Source organism: Hyla sarda, chromosome 4 (assembly GCF_029499605.1).
Source record: "Hyla sarda isolate aHylSar1 chromosome 4, aHylSar1.hap1, whole genome shotgun sequence".
Classification (NCBI taxonomy): domain Eukaryota; kingdom Metazoa; phylum Chordata; class Amphibia; order Anura; family Hylidae; genus Hyla; species Hyla sarda.
Genome location: NC_079192.1, coordinates 362,021,578 through 362,043,212, shown reverse-complemented (window position 1 = coordinate 362,043,212; position 21,635 = coordinate 362,021,578). Strand labels below are relative to the sequence as shown.

At 47.3% G+C, this 21,635-nt stretch overlaps 1 long non-coding RNA gene across 1 annotated transcript in view; it reads right to left on the bottom strand.

The window, feature by feature from the left end:
• Positions 1-845: 845 nt before the first annotated feature.
• The window catches only part of LOC130267234 (uncharacterized), a 47,301-nt gene continuing 26,511 nt past the window's right edge, over positions 846-21,635 (bottom strand). Inside the window, exons 4-5 of the long non-coding RNA XR_008843113.1 lie at positions 3,037-3,194; positions 846-944 (exon numbers count right to left, since the gene is read on the bottom strand). This is a non-coding gene — a long non-coding RNA (uncharacterized LOC130267234). The remainder of the gene's footprint in view (positions 945-3,036; positions 3,195-21,635) is intronic.

The following is a 21,635-nucleotide window of genomic DNA, read 5'->3' as shown; positions in this document are numbered from 1 at the left end:
AATAAATCAGAAGACCTGGTCTGGTGAATTCCAGACCATGTCCACCTCCTGCAAGACACTAAGCTAAAACGGATTAGCTCAGGGCCTGGAGGCGGGTATATCCTGCTGGGAGGAGCCAACATTTTTTATCATCATAGTGTCACACCTCCTAGAGACAGCAGCATACACCCACGGTCTGTGTCCCCCCCAATGGAGCCGATAGAGAAATAGAGTTTTTCTGCGTATTGTTTCGCTTTTTTTTGCCCTCATACGTGCATACCACATACGTACATCTAATTAGTGTACCATTTTGTACCTTTTGTAGTGTACCATTTTGTACCATACTGTGCGAAGTCCAAACAATAGTACTCACCGGCTGGTGTTTTACAAAAATTACAGAGTTTTTAGGCTCATTGTTGCGCATTTTTCTGCCCTCATCAGTGCATACCGCATACGTACATCTAATAAGTGTACCATTTTGTACCTGGTTAATCTGTCAAGGACCTACATACTGTAAAAGTCCAAACAAAAGTACTCACCGGCTGGTGTTTTACAAAATAACAGAGTTTTTCTGCGTATTGTTGCGCATTTTTTTTTGCCCTCATACGTGCATACCACATACGTACATCTAATAAGTGTATCATTTTGTATCTGTTAATCTGTCAAGGGCCTACATCAGTGTTTCCCAACCTTTTTCGGGTCGGAGCACACCTCAGAATTTTTGTTTCCGCTGGGCACCGCTACACAGGTTGACGAGCAAAAAAAAAAAAGGGGGGGGGGGGGGGGGGGAGTTACAAAACGCACTGCACTATATCTATTTATCAGTGGGTATGTAGTTTAAAGTGCTGCTTTATACAGCAACTCACCAATGACGTCTTCTCTAATTTGCTTTGTTGCCTTCTCTTCTCCATCTGGTCCGGGCCATCATCACGATTTCTTCCACACACAATTCTTCACCATTAAACCTGCAAAACAAACCAATTAGTTTCCGCATGGGTTACAGAGGGGTGTAGAGGGGTGTAGAGGAGTGTACATGAATGAAAGAGGGGTGTAGGAGTGTACATGAATGAAAGAGGGGTGTAGAGGAGTGTACATGGGTGACAAAGGGGTGTAGAGGAGTGTACAGAGGGGTGTAGAGGAGTGTACATGGGTGACAAAGGGGTGTAGAGGAGTGTACAGAGGGGTGTAGAGGAGTGTACATGGGTGACAAAGGGGTGTAGAGGAGTGTAGAGAAGGGTGTAGAGGAGTGTACATGGGTGACAAAGGCAGGCCCATCGCTACAGGACAGGCAAACCAAGCAATTGCTTGGGGCCCCGAGCAGAGCCGGTGCTTGCCCGTCCTGTAGAGACAGGGCAATTCCCCCATCATTATTAAGGACATCCCTGTGTCCCAAAAGATGCTTTCGGGACACAGGGATGCCCCCATTAACTCTCTGCGGCCCTGCGTTTAGTTTAAAAACTGCCGGCCCGTGCGTGCGCCCTTAGCAACGGAGGCACAGAAGACCGGAGCATAGAGGAGGAGGTAGACGTACGCTGGCCAGCTTGGTAAGTGACCGGCGGGAGCGGTGGTCGGAGCACTGAAGTGGGGCAGTACACAAGCACACAGCCTCCAACCATACACTGTATACGGCTGGAGGCTGTATGTCTGTGGGGAACACTGCCTGCCAAATGTGGGGGGGTGGAACACTGCCTGCCAAATGTGGGGGGGTGGAACACTGCCAGCCTAATGTGGGGGAACACTGCCTGCCAAATGTGGGGGGGGGGGGGGTGGAACACTGCCAACTTAATGTGGGGGGAGCACTGCCAACCTAATGTGGGGAGAACTATGCTGCACCTAATGTGGGGGGGACTCTGCTGCACCTAATGTGGGGGGAACTCTGCTGCACCTAATGTGGGGGGAACTCTGCTGCACCTAATGTGGGGGGAACTCTGCTGCACCTAATGTGGGGGGAACTCTGCTGCACCTAATGTGGGGGGAACTCTGCTGCACCTAATGTGGGGGGAACTCTGCTGCACCTAATGTGGGGGGAACTCTGCTGCACCTAATGTGGGGGGAACTCTGCTGCACCTAATGTGGGGGGAACTCTGCTGCACCTAATGTGGGGGGAACTCTGCTGCACCTAATGTGGGGGGAACTCTGCTGCACCTAATGTGGGGGGAACTCTGCTGCACCTAATGTGGGGGGAACTCTGCTGCACCTAATGTGGGGGGAACTCTGCTGCACCTAATGTGGGGGGAACTCTGCTGCACCTAATGTGGGGGGAACTCTGCTGCACCTAATGTGGGGGGAACTCTGCTGCACCTAATGTGGGGGGAACTCTGCTGCACCTAATGTGGGGGGAACTCTGCTGCACCTAATGTGGGGGGAACTCTGCTGCACCTAATGTGGGGGGGAACTCTGCTGCACCTAATGTGGGGGGAACTCTGCTGCACCTAATGTGGGGGGAACTCTGCTGCACCTAATGTGGGGGGAACTCTGCTGCACCTAATGTGGGGGGAACTCTGCTGCACCTAATGTGGGGGGAACTCTGCTGCACCTAATGTGGGGGGAACTCTGCTGCACCTAATGTGGGGGGAACTCTGCTGCACCTAATGTGGGGGGAACTCTGCTGCACCTAATGTGGGGGGAACTCTGCTGCACCTAATGTGGGGGGAACTCTGCTGCACCTAATGTGGGGGGAACTCTGCTGCACCTAATGTGGGGGGAACTCTGCTGCACCTAATGTGGGGGGAACTCTGCTGCACCTAATGTGGGGGGAACTCTGCTGCACCTAATGTGGGGGGAACTCTGCTGCACCTAATGTGGGGGGAACTCTGCTGCACCTAATGTGGGGGGAACTCTGCTGCACCTAATGTGGGGGGAACTCTGCTGCACCTAATGTGGGGGGAACTCTGCTGCACCTAATGTGGGGGGAACTCTGCTGCACCTAATGTGGGGGGAACTCTGCTGCACCTAATGTGGGGGGAACTCTGCTGCACCTAATGTGGGGGGAACTCTGCTGCACCTAATGTGGGGGGGTTGAGAAGGGGTAACAGAGGGGTGGAGAGGGTACGATACCTTATGCAAGCCAGCCCGCGCAGCTTGTAGTTCCACGGCAGGCACGGGAGTCCGGTGCAGACACAGCTCTCGTTCCACACCAGGGCACCATCGGGTCACAGCGGACGCAGGGGAGAGGGGGACGCTGTCACCGCAGCAGGGAATCACTGGCCTACATACTGTGAAAGTCCAAGCAATAGTACTCACCGGCTGGTGTTTTACAAAAATCATTTTGTTGCCCTCATATGTGCATACCACATACGTACATCTAATAAGTGTACCATTTTGTACCTATTAATCTGTCAAGGGCCTACATACTGTGAAAGTCCAAACAATAGTACTCACCAGCTGGTGTTTTACAAAATGAAAAAGTTTTTAGGATCATTGTGCATTTTTCATTTTTGTGCATACCGCATATGTACATCTGTCAAGGGTCTATATCAGGGATGTGGAATTTCCATCGCCCGACGCCCGGGACTAGCAGTTTTGGGCGCCGGGCAGGTGAATTTGTCCGGCCCTTAGCCCGGCTTCGGGCAAGCAGGGCCGGACCTGACAAGTCGCTTGGACCTCTGCAGTCTGTATGGAGCGGGCACCTGACTCCTGCCCGCTCCATACTCTGCAGCCTGTGTCCTCCGAAGCAGAGCAGGGGAGATGAGAAGCTGTGTATCTGTGTTCTCTTCCCCTGCTCTGCAGACGTGCGGGGGGAGATGAGGGGGCGTGGCTTATTTCTCCCCGTGCAGACCTGTGTCCTCTGCCTTCGCTCCCCGCACGTCTGCACGGGGAGAATGTATGCGGCGCTCTGCAGCATGTATGGAGCGGGCTCGGGACTTCTGCCCGCTCCATACTCTGCAGCCCCCGGCTGTTCTCAGTAGCCGGGGGCCGCCGCTAATAGCCAGCATGCGGCGATCGCCGCGGCTGGCTATTAACCCTTTAGATCGCCGCTGTCAAAGCTGACAGCGGCGTCTAAAGGGAGATGTGAATGCTCCCTGGTGGGCTAGTGGGGTGGATCGCCCCCCCCGCAGCGTGATCGCAGGGGGGCGATCCACTATGGAGGTAGCCGGAGGACTTACCTCTGCTTCCTCCTGTCCCGGCTCTGTGATTGATAGATCCTGGCTGGACCAGGCTCTATCAATGGATCACAGAGCACACAGATTAATAGAGTTCAATAGAACTCTATTCATCTGTCTGAGGAATCTAATGATTCCTCCTATAAGTGTAATAAAGTGTAAAAAAAAAAAAAAAGTTTTAATAAAAGTTTGAAAGACACACATTAACCCAGAGGTCTTCAAACTGTGCCCCTCCAGATGTTACAAAACTACAATTCCCAGCATGCCAGGACAGCCGTTGGCTGTGCAGGCATGCTGGGAGTTGTAGTTTTGCAACATCTGGAGGGCCACAGTTTGAAAACCGCTGCATTAAAGGGAACCGATCATCAGATTTTACCCTATATAACGCATGGCAAAGCGTTATATAGGGTAAAATCTTTATTTTCACCATTCCCGGGGGACGCTCCTGCCCCCAGGGATGGTGAAGATATGAAGTTATAAACTAGTCACCGCCGCCGCCGTAAGTAGTCACCTTGGGCGGGGAGCTCTTCTCACCTACTCCCGTTCTTCGCCGGCAGCGACGCCCCCCTCCGCTTGATTGATGGGCCGCGTCATCGCTCTGCTCCGTCTGTTCAGTGAACGATGACGCGGCCCATCAATCAAGCGGAGGGGGGCGTCGCTGCCGGCCGAAGAACGGGAGTAGGTGAGAAGAGCTCCCCGCCCAGGTGACTACTTACGGCGGCGGCGGTGACTAGTTTATAACTTCATATCTTCACCATCCCTGGGGCAGGAGCATCCCCCGGGAATGGTGAAAATAAAGATTTTACCCTATATAACTCTTTGCCAAGCATTATATAGGGGTAAAATCTGATGATTGGTTCCCTTTAACCCCTTCCATGTTAAAAGTTCAAATCACCGCCTTTTCCTATATAAAAACATGTAAACATAATAAAAATAAAACATATTTGGTATCGCTTCGTGCGTAATTGTATAACCTATTAAAATATAACATTATGTATCCCGTACGGTAAATGTAAAAAATACCAAACCACTGAATTGCAATTTTTATAATATCCCAGAAAAAAAATTAAAAAGCGATTAAAAAGTCAGATCAATACCAAAATGGCACCGATACAAAAAACAGATTATGGCGCAAAAAATGAGCCCTCATACAGCCTGGTATGTGGAAAAAAAAATAAAGCTACAGGGGTAAAAAAATGCCAATTAAAAAAATTAGAAAAAGTTCAGAATTAGTAAAACATGACGTAAACGATACAAATCTGGTATCGGTGTAATCAGGCGCCTAAAGTATAAAACTAACATGTTACCTCAACCACAAGGTAAATGGCGCAGAAAAGAAAAACCACCAAATCTGCAAAATTATCTTTTACTATTTCAATTCCATATATATATATATATATATATATATATATATATATATATAATATATATATTATTTTTTTTGGTTCGGAGAATGTTATTGAAAATTAAAAGGCGTCATTATAGTAGGTAGTTATGGCTGTTATAGGGCGAGGAGGAAAAAATTTGAGCGTAAAAGCGAAAATTGGCCCGGACAAGTGGATCGTCATGAGGGACAAGTAGATTTTGCTCCATTTTAGTAGTAGTTTTTTATAAAATTTCCACACCCCTGCTATATACTGTGAAAGTCCAAACAATGCGTTTTACAAAAATACATAGGGGGAGATTTATCAAAACCTGTGCAGAGGAAAACTTGCCCAGTTGCCCCATAGCAACCAATCAGATCGCTTCTTTCATTTTTCACAGGCCTTCATAAAAATGAAAGCAGCAAGCTGATTGGTTGCTATTGGCAACTGGGCAAGTTTTCCTCTGCACAGGTTTTGATAAATCTTCCCCATAGTTTTTCTGTGTATTGTTGCACTTTTTTTTCTGCCCTCATCAGTGCATACCGCATATGTACACCTGTCAAGGGCCTATATACTGTGAAAGTCCAAACAATGTGTATTACAAAAATACATAGTTTTTCTGTGTATTGTTGCACATTTTTCTGCCCTCATCAGGGCATACCGCATACGTACATCTAAGTAGTGTACCATTTTGTACCTGTTAATCTGTCAAGGGCCTACATAATGTGAAAGGACAGCCAAAAGTAATCATCTGCTGCTGTTCTAGACAAATACTGTTTAAAGAGTAGTGAAGCATATTGTAATACCCTCATATAGGCACTAAGTATGTCAGGCAGAGAAGTGCCAGGATGTGCACAGAGGAGTGGCAGAGGCCTAAGCACTTCAGGCAGAGGTCGCAGCAGACTAGGGGCGAGTGGCAGCAGGAGTCGCAGCGAGAGCCAGCGGTCATGTCTCGACCAGCAACCCATCTGTCATCGTCGATTGGTTATCACACTCATCCACTTCATCACAAGTGAGATCTGACACCCCCAGTCAACAGTCTGTGGGTTCCTCAGACACAACCCACAGTTGGCATGGAATCGGAGCTGTCCCTGTCCTCCCATTGCCTTTGCCCTAAGCTGTTCCCTCTCCTACAGAAGTATCTTATGCTATGGGTTCAGCTCCACTATTCACTGAGGACGATCTAATAGAGGACAGTCAGCAGCTACTGCTAAGCCAAGAAGGGGAGGAGACATGCACCGCATACTCCGCTAGGCGGCCAAGTAGTGATGCGGAGAGTGACGTAGGAGGCGGTGTTGCCAAGGTTCAAGGTCCTGAAGCAGACACTGTCTAGGAACCTGAGGAGGACATCAGTGACATGCAGACACCTGTAGATGATGATGAAGCCGATCACATTTGGGAGCTGGGTGCAGAAGGGGCTTCATCATCATCAGGAGAAGAGAGATGCAGGTTTGCCCTCGAGGCAGCAGCTGAGCCAGCAAGGCGGTAGCATGGTTGGCAGTCAGCATGGTGGCAGAAGTGGAAATTCTGGAGCCAAATGTGCCCGGGGGAGACCACCCGCTTTCCGGCAGCCTACCTTTCCGGGAGGTAGTGGAACAGGGGTTATGGAGACGGCGCCAGTAGCAGTTAATTAGTGCGGACTGTAGGTGGGAAAATCAGCTACTAGGCGGTGTGGCAGTTTTTCATCAGACATCCAGAGGAGGTTTAAGTAGCCACATGCAAGATATGTCAACAGAAGGTGAAGCGTGGCCAAGGTCCCAATGTCGGCACAACAGTCCTGCGTTAACACATGCTTTGCCACCATAAAAGCGGCCTGGGAGAACCTTGGCTCCAATGTAGTGGTCCAGCCTGCTGCATCACGCAGTGGCCAGCCGCTCCCTCCTCCATCCAGTCAAGGCTCCACCACCTCAGCCGAAGGGAGCTGTGTGTCAAAACCCTCCTTCTGTCGCTCCAGATGCTCCTGCTTCTCCCGCTTTTAGTCAGCCATTCCGCCAACAATCCATCGGCGAAGCCATGTCCAAGAGACAACAGTATGCGCCCACTCATCCAACGGCGCAGAAGTTGAATGTGCTCCTGTCTAAGTTGCTGGTGCTGTAGTCCCTCCCTTTTCAAGTTGTGGACTCTGCACCTTTCAGGGAATTGCTTGGCTTGTGCGAGTGCCGGGTGGAGAGTCCCAAGCCGTCATTTTCTTTGCAAAGAAGGCAGTACCAGCTCTGCATAAGTTTGTACAAGAGAAGGTGGGCCAGTCTTTGAGCCTGTCGGTGTGTTCAAAAGTGCACAGCAGCGCCGACGTGTGGAGCTGTAACTACAGGCAGGGATAATACATGTCTTTGGTTCCTGCACAGCCACAACTTGGACAGGTCACGCCGACTCCATCTCCACGCTCTCGCTCTCAGGCAGTTGGTCCTGTGACAGTGTGAGACTCCGCCTCCCTCATCCTCCACCGTGTCCTTGGCCTCCACTGCACGTACAATTCTCAGTGGTCCTTCATCGTACCATGTGTGTAGGGCACAGCGGTGTCACGCTGTTCTTCACATGGTTTGCCTAACGAACGGAGTCACACAGGGGTGGAACTGCTAAAATTCATTAGTCAAGAAATCGGAGTATGGCTTACTCCACGAAATCTCGAAATGGGAACCATGGTGACCGACAACGGGAAGAACATCATGTCCGCGGTGCGACAAGGAAGTGTGAAACATGCGCCCTGCATGGCACATGTGTTCAATCTGGTTGTCAAGCACTTCCTGAAGTCTTCACCCCATTTGCAAGACATCCTGAAAACGGCAAGGAAACTGTGCATGCACTTCTGCCACTCGTACACCACAAAGCACACCCCTCCTTGAGCTGCAGCGTCAGAACGGTATCCCACAACATAGTCTTAGTTGGGACGTTGCCACAAGTTGGAATTCCCCCCCTCCATATTTTGGACAGACTATACAAACAAAGAAAAGCCATCACCGATTTCTTGATGATCCAAGCAGATAGGAGTACTCCCCTGTGTAACTTCAATGTGAACCAGTGGCAGCTCATACGTGACACTTGCCATTTGCTGAGGAAGGCCTTTGAGGAAGCCACATTATTTGCAAGTCGCCTGGATTACGGGATGAACTACGTAATTCCACTCCTACATTTCCTACAACAAATGATTAAAATGATGGCTGGTCACGGCAATGGAGACGTTGCGCCTACATCTCATGGCTACATGGGCCCTGTGGGGGCTGAACTGGAGGAGGGGGATGAGGGGCAGAGTGGAGCACAGTTTAGGTTGGATGAGATAGGCAGTGTTTCTAGTCATCGGACAGGAGAGGAGGAGCAGCCAGAGGGTTATGAGGAAGGCGAGACAGAGGACCCAGACACACCATGGCAGTATGCAGTGGAGATGGAGGCAGGTAGTCCCTCCGAGTCACTGGCGCAAATGGCACGATGCATGCTCAGTTGCTTGCGTAGCGACCCCCGAGTAGTGACCTCTCAGTTTTTACACCCACTGAGAGGGAGGACAAACTGAACTACTACAGATAGATCCTACGTAGTCAGTTGGCCAATGCCTATCGCAATCGCATGGTCCATCCACTCGTAGGTCTGACTCGGGGGGGCCCTCTGCCCTCACCTTTCACTGCCATGGCTGCTGGGGAGGGGAGGAGTGGCAGGAGCAGTAGCAGCTCCATTATCAACAGCCTAAGTCTACAGTCGGTGATGAGTAGCTTTCTTCACCTGCATAGTGAAGCAACTCATCAGCAGCAGTTAGACATGGAGCAGGACCTGAACCAGCAGGTGGTGGCATACCTTGACATGGCCATGCCAACAATCCTTGAAGATCCGCTTGAGTTCTGGGCAGCCAAACTTGATTTATTGGCCGCAACTAGCAGAGTTTGCCCTGGAAAAGCTGTCCTGTCCTGCCCGGCCAGTGGTCTGCCATCAGAGCAGGTGTTTAGTGGGGTCGGGGCCATAGTCACCTCAAGGTGAACTAGTCTGTCCACGAAAAATGTGGAGAGACAGACCTTTGTGAAGATGAATCAGGGATGGAACAGCCACAATTTCCAGCCACCAATTGCCAGATGCCTCAGAGTAGATTGACCATGCTCCAACACTTCACAATTATGGTTATGAAACCCTCTTGGGTACTGCGAATGCCTGCTCCTGACTCATCCTATGTCTTTCAGGAACTACTTGCCTCACTGATGCTTCGGGCCTTGGGCTTTTCATTTTTGGATGTTTAGCAGTAGCTAAATACATGCTTAATGCAAATTTAAACATTGATCTTTAAATGTAAGGGGTTATGAAACCCTCGGGTTTACTGCTGACAGCAGCGTCTAAAAGGGACCTGTGAATTCTCCCTGGTGGGGCTAGTGGGGTGGATTGCCTCCCCGCAGCGTGATCGCGGGCGGGCGATCCACAGTGCAGGTACTTACCTCTGCTTCCTGCTGTCCCGTGGCTCTGTCATTGATAGACCCTGGCTGGACTAGGCTCTATCAATGGATCACAGAGCACAAAGATCAATAGAATTCAATAGAACTCTATTAATATGTATGAGGAATCTAATGATTCCTCCTAAAAGTCTAATAAAGTGTTAAAAAAATTGAATTTTTTTTATAAAAGTTTAAAAAAACACACCTCAACTCCTTCCATGTTAAAATGACCCCCTTTTCCTATATAAAACCATGCAAACATAGTAAAAATAAACATATTTAGTATCTCTGCGTGCGTAATTGTACGACCTATTAAAATATAACATTATGTATCCCATTCGGTAAATCTAAAAAAAAAAATACCAAACCACAGAATTGCAATTTTTATAATATCCCCCCAAAAAGTTAAAGAGCGATTAAAAAGTCAGATGAATACCAAAATGGTACCGATACAAAAAACAGATTATGGCGCAAAAATTTTTCCCTCATACAGCCTGGTATGTGGGGGAAAAAAAAGCTAGATCAAAAGTTCAGAATTTTTTTTTAATTAGTAAAACATGACGTAAACTATAAAAATCTGGTACTACTGTAATCAGGTGGCCTAAAGTGTGAAACTAACATGTTATCTGACCACAAGGTACCGTATTTTTTGCCATATAAGACGCTCCGGCATATAAGACGCACCCAATTTTAAAGGAGGAAAATCTAGAAAAAAAAGATTCTGAACCAAATACTGTAGTAAAATATTTTATATCAGTATAGTTCCCCCACAATAGTTGGCAGTATAGTTCCCCCACAATGGTAGGCAGCTCCTCCCCCCCACAATGGTTGGCAGTATAGTTCCCCCACAATGGTAGGCAGCTCCTCCCCCCCACAATGGTTGGCAGTATAGTTCCCCCCACAATAGTTGGCAGTATAGTTCCCCCACAATGGTTGGCAGTATAGTTTCCCCACAATAGTTGGCAGTATAGTTCCCCCACAATGGTTGGCAGTATAGTTCCTCCACAATGGTTGGCAGCTCCTCCCCCCTCCCCCCCACAATGGTTGGCAGTATAGTTCCCCCACAATAGTTGGCAGTATAGTTTCCCCACAATAGTTGGCAGTATAGTTCCCCCACAATGGTAGGCACTGGCAGCTCCCCCCCCCCACAATAGTTGGCAGTATAGTTCCCCCACAATGGTAGGCAGCTCCCCCCCCCTCCACAATGGTTGTCAGTATAGTTCCCCCACAATGGTTGGCAGTATAGTCCCCCCACAATGGTTGGCAGTATAGTCCCCCCCACAATAGTTGGCAGTATAGTCCCCCCACAATAGTTGGCAGTATAGTTCCCCCACAATGGTAGGCAGCCCCCCCCCCCCCACAGACATGCAGCTTCCAGCCATATACAGTGTATGGCTGGAGGCTGTATGTCTGTACTGCTGCCCCCACAGTGTTCCGGTCACTGCTCCTCTGGCCCGGTGTCACAATCCACTGCTATGGCCTATGGACCATAGCAGTAGGTGCCGGGACCGAAGGAGCGGTGACTGGAACGCTGAAGATTACACACCGCCGGTCACTTACCAGGCCCCGGTCGGCGCGCATCTTCCTCCGGTCCTCCGGCGTCTCTATGGTTGTACGCACGGGACGATACTGAGGTCCCGTGCGTACAACCATAGAGAGGCGGAGGATCGCAGGAAGACAGCAGGAGGACCAGAGGAGGAGCGCATAGGCCGGGGAATGGTTAGTGACCCGCGGATATCCCCTATCCAAAGGAAGCTATCACACCCTCTCCCGTAGGCTTGCATTGAGGGGCGGAGCGTGACGTCACACGCCGCCGGCCTTGTGGTCGTCCGTAATCAGACCCAGAGCGAACACGCTCCGGGGACTGATTACAAATGAGGTGCCGCGTGCAAGATCCCGGGGGTCCCCAGCGGCGAGACTCCCGCGATCAGGCATCTTATCCCCTATCCCTTGTATAGGGGATAAGATATCTAAGCACCGTAGAACCCCTTTAATGGACAAAATCTGGACTGTAAGGTGCTATTCTGTACTGAGCCTCTCATCATGCAAGTGGGTGTCTTGCATAAGGAAAAGATTGATTTCTACGTGCTTCCTCACTACTTCAGAGCTTATTCTTGGTTTTCCTTGTCTCCGGCGTCGTTCTCTGCAATTTGATTGGAGAACTGGAGAAATTACTCGCTGGGGACAGTTCTGTCAAAATCTTTGTCATAGACCAGTCCAGCCTAAAGTTTCTCGTCTTCCTCCTTTGCCTAGTCTGCCTCTACCCTACCAAGATTTCTCAGATGTATACAGTGAGAAGCAGGCCGAGACCCTACCTCCACATCGTCCTTACGATTGCCCGAGAACCAAGCCATGTCTTAATATATCCAGGAGAGCCTTCAAAAGGGATTTATCCATAAGTCCTCTTCTCCTGCTGGAGCAGGTTTCTTCTTTGTTGGGAAGAAGGATGGTTCCCTCCGTCCATGTACTGACTACAGGGGACTTAAAAGGGGTACTCCGGTGGAAAACATTTTTTTTAAATCAACTGGTGCCAGAAAGTTAAACAGATTTGTAAATTACTTCTATTAAAAAATCTTTATCCTTACAGTACTTTTTAGCAGTGCTCTTTGCTGACAACTTATGCCCGTATCCGGAACGGTCATGAGCAAGAGAAAATCCTCAAAGAAAACCTATGCTACTCTGGACAGTTCCTGACATGGACAGAGGTGCAGGAGAGAGTACTGTGGACAAGACCAAAAAGAAATAAAAAAAAGCTAAGAATTTCCTCTGTAGCATACAGCTGCTAATAAGTACTGGAAGGATAAAGATATTTTAATAGAAGTAATTTAAAAATCTGTTTAACTTTCTGGCACCAGTTCATAAAAAAAAAAAAAAAAAAGTTTTCCATCGGAGTACCCCTTTAACAAGATTACGGTCAAAAATCGTTTTCCACTTCCTCTGATCTCCGAACTTTTTGACAGTCTCCGGGGAGCCAAGGTCTTCTCCAAATTGGACTTGCGGGGAGCTTATAACCTTATTCATATCCACGAGGGAGATAAATGGAAAACGGCCTTCAATACTCGTGATGGACATTTTGAGTATCTTGTGATGCATTTCGGTCTCTGCAATGCTCCTGCCGTTTTTCAAGAATTTGTAAATGATATCTTCCAAGATCTTCTCTAGACCTGTGTTTTTGTGTACCTAGATGACATCTTTAAGCCTTTTGCCCTGTAGGTTGAAGCCTCATCAGTTGGAGCCGGTGCCGTTCTTACTCAGAAAAATGCCAAGGGCAAGACTGTAACTTGTGGGTTTTTTTTCAAGACTTTCTCACCTGCTGATAGGAACTACTCCATTGGAGATCGAGAACTCCTCGCTATCAAGCTTGCCTTGGAAGAATGACGACATTTATTGGAAGGGTCTTCTCATCTGGTCAGCATCTACTCAGACCATAAGAATCTTCTGTACCTTCAGTCTGCTCAGCGATTGAATCCCTGCCAGGCAAGGTGGTCTTTGTTCTTTTCTAGATTCAATTTCTTCATTCACTTCCGTCCAGCCAGCAAGAACATCAGAGCAGATGCTCTCTCCTTTAATATCATAGGTTTGGACTCCACACCAAGGCATATTATTCCTCCAGATCACTTGATTTCTGCCACTCCTGCCAATATTCAGCAAGTTCCTCCTGGAAAATCATTTGTGCCCGACAGATTAAGACACAAGGTTCTGAAATGGGGTCATTCTTCTTTGTTGGCAGGTCATCCTGGAGTACGTAAGACTTTACTTCTAATCTCTCGGCATTACTGGTGGCCGCATCTAGAACGTGATGTTTCCGATATTGTCCTGTGACACTTGTGCCAGAGAAAAGACTCCATGCCAGAAACCTGCAAGACTTTTACAGCCTTTACCCATTCCAGAGACTCCCTGGTCCCACATCGCTATGGATTTTATCACCGATCTGCCACCATCCCGTAATAACTCGGTCATTTGGGTTGTGGTTGATCGTTTTACCAAGATGGCTCATTTCATGCTCCACATCTGGCGAAGTACTTTTTGCTACATATTTTCCTTCTACATGGTCTTCCACAGAATATTGTTTCGGACCGCGGAGTTCAGTTTGTTTCTAAGTTCTGGAGAGCTCTTTGCACCCATCTAGACATCAATCTGGACTTCTCCTCAGCCTACCACGTTCAGTCCAACGGTCAAGTGGAGCGGGTTAATCAAATCCTGGAGACTTATCTTCGTCATTTTGTCTCTGCTCGGGTCGACCTTCTCCCTTGGGCAGAATTATCATATAATCATAAGGATTCCGAGTCCACGAGGTCTTCTTTTTTGTTGTTTATGGACTCCATCTCCATCCTCCACTTCCTTTTTTTCTTTTTTCTGATGTGCCAGCTTGTCAAGAACAAATGGATGATGAGGGTGCTACTGCCCCCCCCCCTGCAGTAGCACCCCCATCATCCAGTGGCAGGACCATCCTACTGGCAGTAGCACCCCCATCATCCAGGAGGATGATCCTGCCAATGGATGATGAGGGTGCTACTGCCAGGGGGGCAGTAGCACCCACATCATCCATCGGAATCACCATCCTCCTGGATGATGGGGGTGCTACTGCCAGAGGGATGATCCTGCCAATGGATGACAAGTGTGCTACTGCCCCCCCCTGGCAGTAGCACCCTTATCATCCAGAGGCAGGACCATCTTACAGGCAGCAAACTACCCCCCTCCCCCAGTAATACCACCCCTTATCTTTTATCTCAGCAGACCCCCCCCCCCCCAAAAGCCTAGAGCCCCCAGCACCACCTTTCTCCCTGGCAGTAGCTTACAAGGGCAGGGGGAACGCCACTCTTCCTTGCTGGGTGGTTTGCCGGCAGTGCTAATCACGTCGGCGCCGTCAAGCATGACGTCCTGTTGCAATCTCGTGACGGGACATCATCGGCGGTTGGGCGGAGTTTGCTTAACAGCAAACAGGTACATGAGGGGTGACACCCCTGGGCGGCGCATCTGAGGAAGGGGGGGTTTAGGGGTGCTAGTGATGCCGCTGATTCCTGGGTGGGGGAGGAGAAGGAGATGCTTAGTGCAAGTGGACGCCAATGAGTTCCAGGGGGGGTCTAGTGCAGGTAATGCCGGGAAGCTGGGGACAGGGTGGAGGGGGGGGTGGCGTGGAGCATTGTGGTGTCACCCCCATCAGGTTGGTGTCACCCGGTGCGGTCCACACCCCGGTCGCTACGTCACTGACAGTCTTTTGTAAGCAAGCGAGATGTTCAACGCTTCACATTTGTTAAAATTTATCTCAAAGTTAGACAGTTGGGTGTATTTTTCAAATTCACACATTAGTATAGGTAATGTGACTAATTGCTTTGTGACAAATATATCAGGTCATCCGCATATGCAACCACTTTATGTATTGTCCTCTGTGTCGCTATCCACCCCAGATCCTCGTTCGCTCTAATCCTACAAATAAAGGTCTCCAATACAAGAATGAAGATCAGGGGGGAAAGCGGGCACCCTTGTCTGGTGCCATTTCTTATCTCTAATTCCTCTGATAACATACCATTTACCGAGGGCTGTCTGTATAATTCCATAGTCCAATTTAGAAAGTGTTTCTGTAAGCCCAGATGTTTTAAAGTCTCTTCCAAATAGATCCAGTTCATCCGGTCAAACTTGGCATTGGTAGGTAACAGCATTGATGAAATCTTTGTTGACCGGAGAAACTGGATCAAATCTATGGACCGTATAGTGTTATCTTTTGCCTCTCTACCCGCCATGAATTCCACCTGATCAATATGAACAACCTTTCCTAGCACAGCAGCTAACCTAAAGGCCAGTATCTTTGAGAACAGCTCAAGTCGATGTTTAATAATGATATCGGTCTGTAGCTTGCACACTGGGTTACATCCTTACCTTCTTTAGGGATCAAGGTTATGTATGCTCTAGTTGTATCCCTTGGTAGTGGCGACCCTTGACTAAATGCATTGAATGCTTTCAAAAAGTAGGGGGCTAGAATCCCTTTTGACACTTTATAGTACCCCAACTAGAACCCGTCGGGGCCTGGTGCTTTTTCATCTGAGGTGTCCCTTATTGCGTGCTCTAACTCCTCTTCTTTTTCCAATGCCTTACGATCTATTTGTGGCAAACCTGATGCTGTTGTGTATGTTTTAACCCCTTAAGGACCAGGCCATTTTACACCTTAGGACCAGAGCGTTTTTTGAACATCTGACCACTGTCACTTTAAACATTAGTAACTCTGGAATGCTTTTAGTTATCATTCTGATTCCGAGAAAGTTTTTTCGTGACATATTCTACTTTAACATGGCGGAAAATTTTTGTGGTAACTTGCATCCTTTCTTGGTGAAAAATCCCAAAATGTTATGAAAAAATTGAAAATTTAGCATTTTTCTAACTTTGAAGCTCTCTGCTTGTAAGGAAAATGGATATTCCAAATAAAAAAAAATTTATTCACATATACAATATGTCTACTTTATGTTTGCATCATAAAATTGACAAGTTTTTACTTTTGGAAGACATCAGAGGGCTTCAAAGTTCAGCAGCAATTTTCCAATTTTTCACAAAATTTTCAAACTCACAATTTTTCCAGGACCAGTTCAGGTTTGAAGTGGATTTGAAAGGTCTTCATATTAGAAATACCCCATAAAGGACGCCATTATAAAAACTGCACCCCCAAAGTATTCAAAATGACATTCAGTCAGCGTTTTAACCCTTTAGGTGTTTCACAGGAATAGCAGCAAAGTGAAGGAGAAAATTCACAATCTTAATTTTTTACACTTGCATGTTCTTGTAGACCCAATTTTTGAATTTTTACAAGGGGTAAAAGGAGAAAATTTATACTTGTATTTGTAGCCCAATTTCTCTCGAGTAAGCACAGGGATGTGGAATTCCTATCGCCCGATGCCCCGGGCTAGCAGTTTTGGGCACCGGGCAGGTGAATTTGTCCGGCCCTTAGCCCGGCTTCGGAGAAGGGATGCATTAGTATAAAGGTAAGAACACGCCTTTTGTCTGCGGGTACCCCTCGCTCGCAAGTTCCGCGTGAGGGGGTACCCGTGGACATACTTTCAGGCCTTGGGGGTACGGTCGCCGAAAAGGTTGAGAACCACTAATCTAAAGGGACATGTGAATGCTCCCTGGTGGGCTAGAGGGGTGGATCGCCCCCCCCCCCCCCCCACAGCGCGATCACAGGGGGGCGCACCACTATGGAGGTAGCCGGAGGGCTTACCTCTGTTCCCTGCTGTCCCGGCTCTGTCATTGATAGAGCCTGGCTGGACTAGGCTCTATCAATGGATCACAGAGCACACAGATTAATAGAGTTCAACAGAACTCTATTCATCTGTCTGAGGAATCTAATGATTCCTCCTATAAGTGTAATAAAGTGTAAAAAATAAATAAATAAATAAATAAAAAGTTTTTATAAAAGTTTGAAAGACACCCAGTGGTCTTCAAACTGTGCCCCTCCAGATGTTACAAAACTACAATTCCCAGCATGCCAGGACAGCCGTTGGCTGTCTGGGCATGCTGGGAGTTGTAGTTTTGCAACATCTGGAGGGCCACAGTTTGAAGACCGCTGCATTAACCCCTTCCATGTTAAAAGTTCAAATCACCCCCTTTTCCTATATAAAAACATGCAAACATAATAAAAATAAACATATTTGGTATCGCTTCGTGCGTAATTGTGCAACCTATTAAAACATTATGTATCCCGTACGGTAAATGTAATAAAAATACCAAACCACAGATTTGCAATTTTTATAATATCCCAGAAAAAAAAGTAAAAAAGCGATTAAAAAGTCAGATCAATGCCAAAATGGTACGGATACAAAAAACAGATTATGGCACAAAAAATTTGCCCTCATACAGCCTGGTATGCGGAAAATAAATAAAGCTACAGGGGTTAAAAAATGGCAATTAAAAAAATTTGAAAAAGTTCAGAATTAGTAAAACATGACGTAAACGATACAAATCTGGTATCGCTGTAATCAGCCAGCCTAAAGTATAAAACTAACATGTTATCTCAGCCACAAGGTAAATGGCGCAGAAAAGAAAACCACCAAATCTGCTAAATTATCTTTTACTATTTCAATTTCACTTCCCTTAACATATATATATATATATATATATATATATATATATATATATATATATATATATATATATTGGTTCAGAGAATACGTTATTGAAAAATTAAAAGGTATCATTATAGTAGGTAGTTATGGCTATTATAGGGCGAGGAGGAAAAAATCAGAGCGTAAAAGCAAAAATTGGCCGGACAAGTGGATCGTCATGAGGGACAAGTAGATTTTGCTCCATTTTAGTCCCGTGGACAAGTAGTTTTTTATAAAATTTCCACACCCCTGAAGCACATACCTCATATGTCTATGTAAAGTGTTCGGTGGGCGCAGTAGAGGGCTCAGAAGCGAAGGAACGACAAGGGGATTTTGGAGAGTACGTTTTTCTGAAAAGGTTTTTGGGGGGCATGTTGCATTTAGGAAGCCTCTATGGTGCCAGAACAGCAAAAAAAAAAAAACACATGGCATACCATTTTGGAAACTAAACCCCTTGAGGAACGTAACAAGGAATTAAGTGAGCCTTAATACCCCACAGGTGTTTCACGACTTTTGCATATGTAAAAAAAATAATAATAATTTCACTAAAATGTGTGTTTCCCCCCCCCCCCCCCAAATTTCACATTTTTGCAAGGGTTAATAGCAGAAAATACCCTGCAAAATTTGTAACCTCATCTCTTCTGAGTATGGAGGTACCCCATAAGTTGACCTGAAGTGCACTACGGGCAAACTACAATGCTCAGAAGAGAAGGAGTCATATTTGGCTTTTTGAGAGCAAATTTTGGTCAGGGAGCATGTCGCATTTAGGAAGCCACTATGGTGCCAGAACAGCAAAAAAAAAAAAAACACATGGCATACCATTTTGGAAACTAGACCCCTTGTGGAACGTAACAAGGAATAAAGTGAGCCTTAATACCCCACAGGGGTTTCACAACTTTTGCATATGTAAAAAAAAAAAAAAGTGTTTCCCCCCAAATTTCACATTTTTGCAAGGGTTAATAGCAGAAAATACCCCCCAAAATTTGTAACCCCATTTCTTCTGAGTATGGAAATAAATACCCCATGTGTGGACGTCAAGTGCCCTGCGGTCGAACTACAATGCTCAGAAGAGGAGGAGCGCCATTGAGCTTTTGAAGAGTGAGTTTGTTTGGAATGGTAGTCAGGGGCCATGTGCATTTACAAAGCCCTCCGTGGTGCCAGAACAGTGGACCCCACCCCACATGTGACCCCATTTTGGAAACTACACCCCTCATAGAATTTAATAAGGTGTGCAGTGAGTATTTACACCCCACTGGCATTTGACAGAACTTTGAAACAGTGGGCTGAGCAAATGAAAAATTAAGTTTTTCATTTTCACGGACCACTGTTCCAAAAATCTGTCTTACACCTGTGGGGCGTAAATGCTCACTGCACCCCTTATTACATTACGTGAGGGGTGTAGTTTCCAAAATGGGGTCACATGTTGGGGGGTCCATTGTTCTCGCACTATGGGGGCTTTGTAAACACATGTGGCCTTCAATTCCGGATACATTTTCTCTTCAAAATCCCAATGGCGCTCCTTCTGTTCTGAGCATTGTATTTCGCCCGCTGAGCACTTTAAATCCACATTTGGGGTATTTTCCTACTCAGGAAAAAAGCCCCCCAAAATGTGTAACCCCATTTCTTCTATTTTCCCTTGTGAAAATGAAAAATTTAGGGTAACACCAGCATTTTAGTGAAATTTTTTTTATTTTTTTTAATTTTTCCATCCAACAAAAATTTGTCAAACACTTGTGGGGTGTTAATGCTCACTATTACATTCCGTGAGGGGTGTAGTTTCCAAAATGGGGTCACATGTCAGTATTTATTTTTTTGCGTTTATGTTAGAACCGCTGTAAAATTAGCCACCCCTGTGCAAATCACCAATTTAGGCTGCAAATGTACATAGTGCGCTCTCACTCCTGAGCCTTGTTGTGCGTCCGCAGAGCATTTTATAACCACATATGGGGTATTTCCGTACTCAGGAGAAATTGCGTTACAAATTTTGGGGGTCTTTTTTTCCTTTTACCTCTTGTGAAAATAAAAAGTAAGGGCAACACCAGCATGTCAGTGTAAAAAAATTTTTTTTTTTACATTAACAGGCTGGTGTAGACCCCAACTTTTCCTTTTCATAAGGGGTAAAAGGAGAAAAAGCCCCCCAAAATTAGTAGTGTCATTTCTCCCGAGTACAGAGATACCCCATATGTGGCCCTAAACTGTTTCCTTGAAATACGACAGGGCTCCGAAGTGAGAGAGCGCCATGCGCATTTGAGGACTACATTAGGGATTGCATAGGGGTGGACATAGGGGTATTCTACGCCATTGATTCCCAAACAGGGTGCCTCCCGCTGTTGCTAAATTCCCAGCATGCCTGGACAGTCAGCGGCTGTCCAGAAATGCTGGGAGTTGTTGTTTTGCAACAGCTGGAGGCTCCGTTTTGGAAACACTGCTGTAAAATAAGTTTTTAATTTTTATTGGGGGGGGGACGACGACAGTGTAAGGGGAGTATATGTAGTGTTTTACCCTTTATTATGTGTTAATTTTTCGCCGCAGCTCATACTATAAGCAGAAAACTTACTGTAAGCCTGCCTGTGTGAATGTACCCTGTACGTTCACATGGGGGGCAAACCTCCAGCTGTTTCAAAACTACAACTCCCAGCATGTACTGACAGACCGTGCATGCTGGGAGTTGTACTTTTGCAACAGCTGGAGGCACACTGGTTGGAAAACCTTCAGTTAGGTTCTGTTATCTAACTCAATATTTTCCAACCAGTGTGCCTCCATCTGTTGCAAAACTACAACTCCCAGCATGTACTGATCACCGAAGGGCATGCTGGGAGATGTAGTTATGCAACAGCTGGAGGGATCACAACTACAACTCCCAGCATGCTGGGATTTGCAGTTTTGCAACATCTGGAGAGCTACAGTATAGAGACCACTGCAAACTGTGGCCCTCCAGATGCTGCAAAACTACAAATCTCAGCATGCCCAGACAGCAAACAGTTGTGTGGGCATGCTAGGAGTAGTAGTTTTGCAAGATCTGGAGGGCTATAGTTCAGAGACTACCATATAGTGGTCTCAAACTGTAGCCCTCCAGCTGTTGCAAAACTACAACTCCCAGCATGCCCAAACAGCTATCTGGGCATGCTGGGAGTTGTAGTTTTGCAACATCTGGAGTGCTACAGTATAGAGACCACTATATAGTGGTCTCAGACTGCAGCCCTCCAGATGTTGCTAGGCAACTTACCGGCTTCCGTCGCATCCAGGGAGCTTGCAGCACGTCATCGCCGCCCACCGATCTCCGACGCCGATCATCGCCCGCAGCCTCCGCAGATCGGTAAGTGGACTCTGGCGCCGATCCTCTGTCGTTTCCCTGTTCTGCCCCGCCTATTGTGGGTGGGCAGAACGGGGAAAACGAAAGTTAACCCCCCTGCCCCCGATCTGCTATTGGTGGTCGCGTCTAGACCACCAATAGCAGGGATAGGAGGGGTGGCACCCCTGCCACCTCACTCCTATCTCTTCAGGGGTATTGTGGGTGTCTTAGACACCCGCGATCCCCCTTATATTCCGGGTCACCATAGACCCGTAATCGCAAGTGTGAATTCACTTCCGATTTGCGGAGATCGTCGACATGTGGGGGTCCCGGGACCCCCCTTGGCGTTTGCCTTGGAGGCCTGCTGAATGATTTCAGCAGGCGTCCGGTTTCGCAACCCG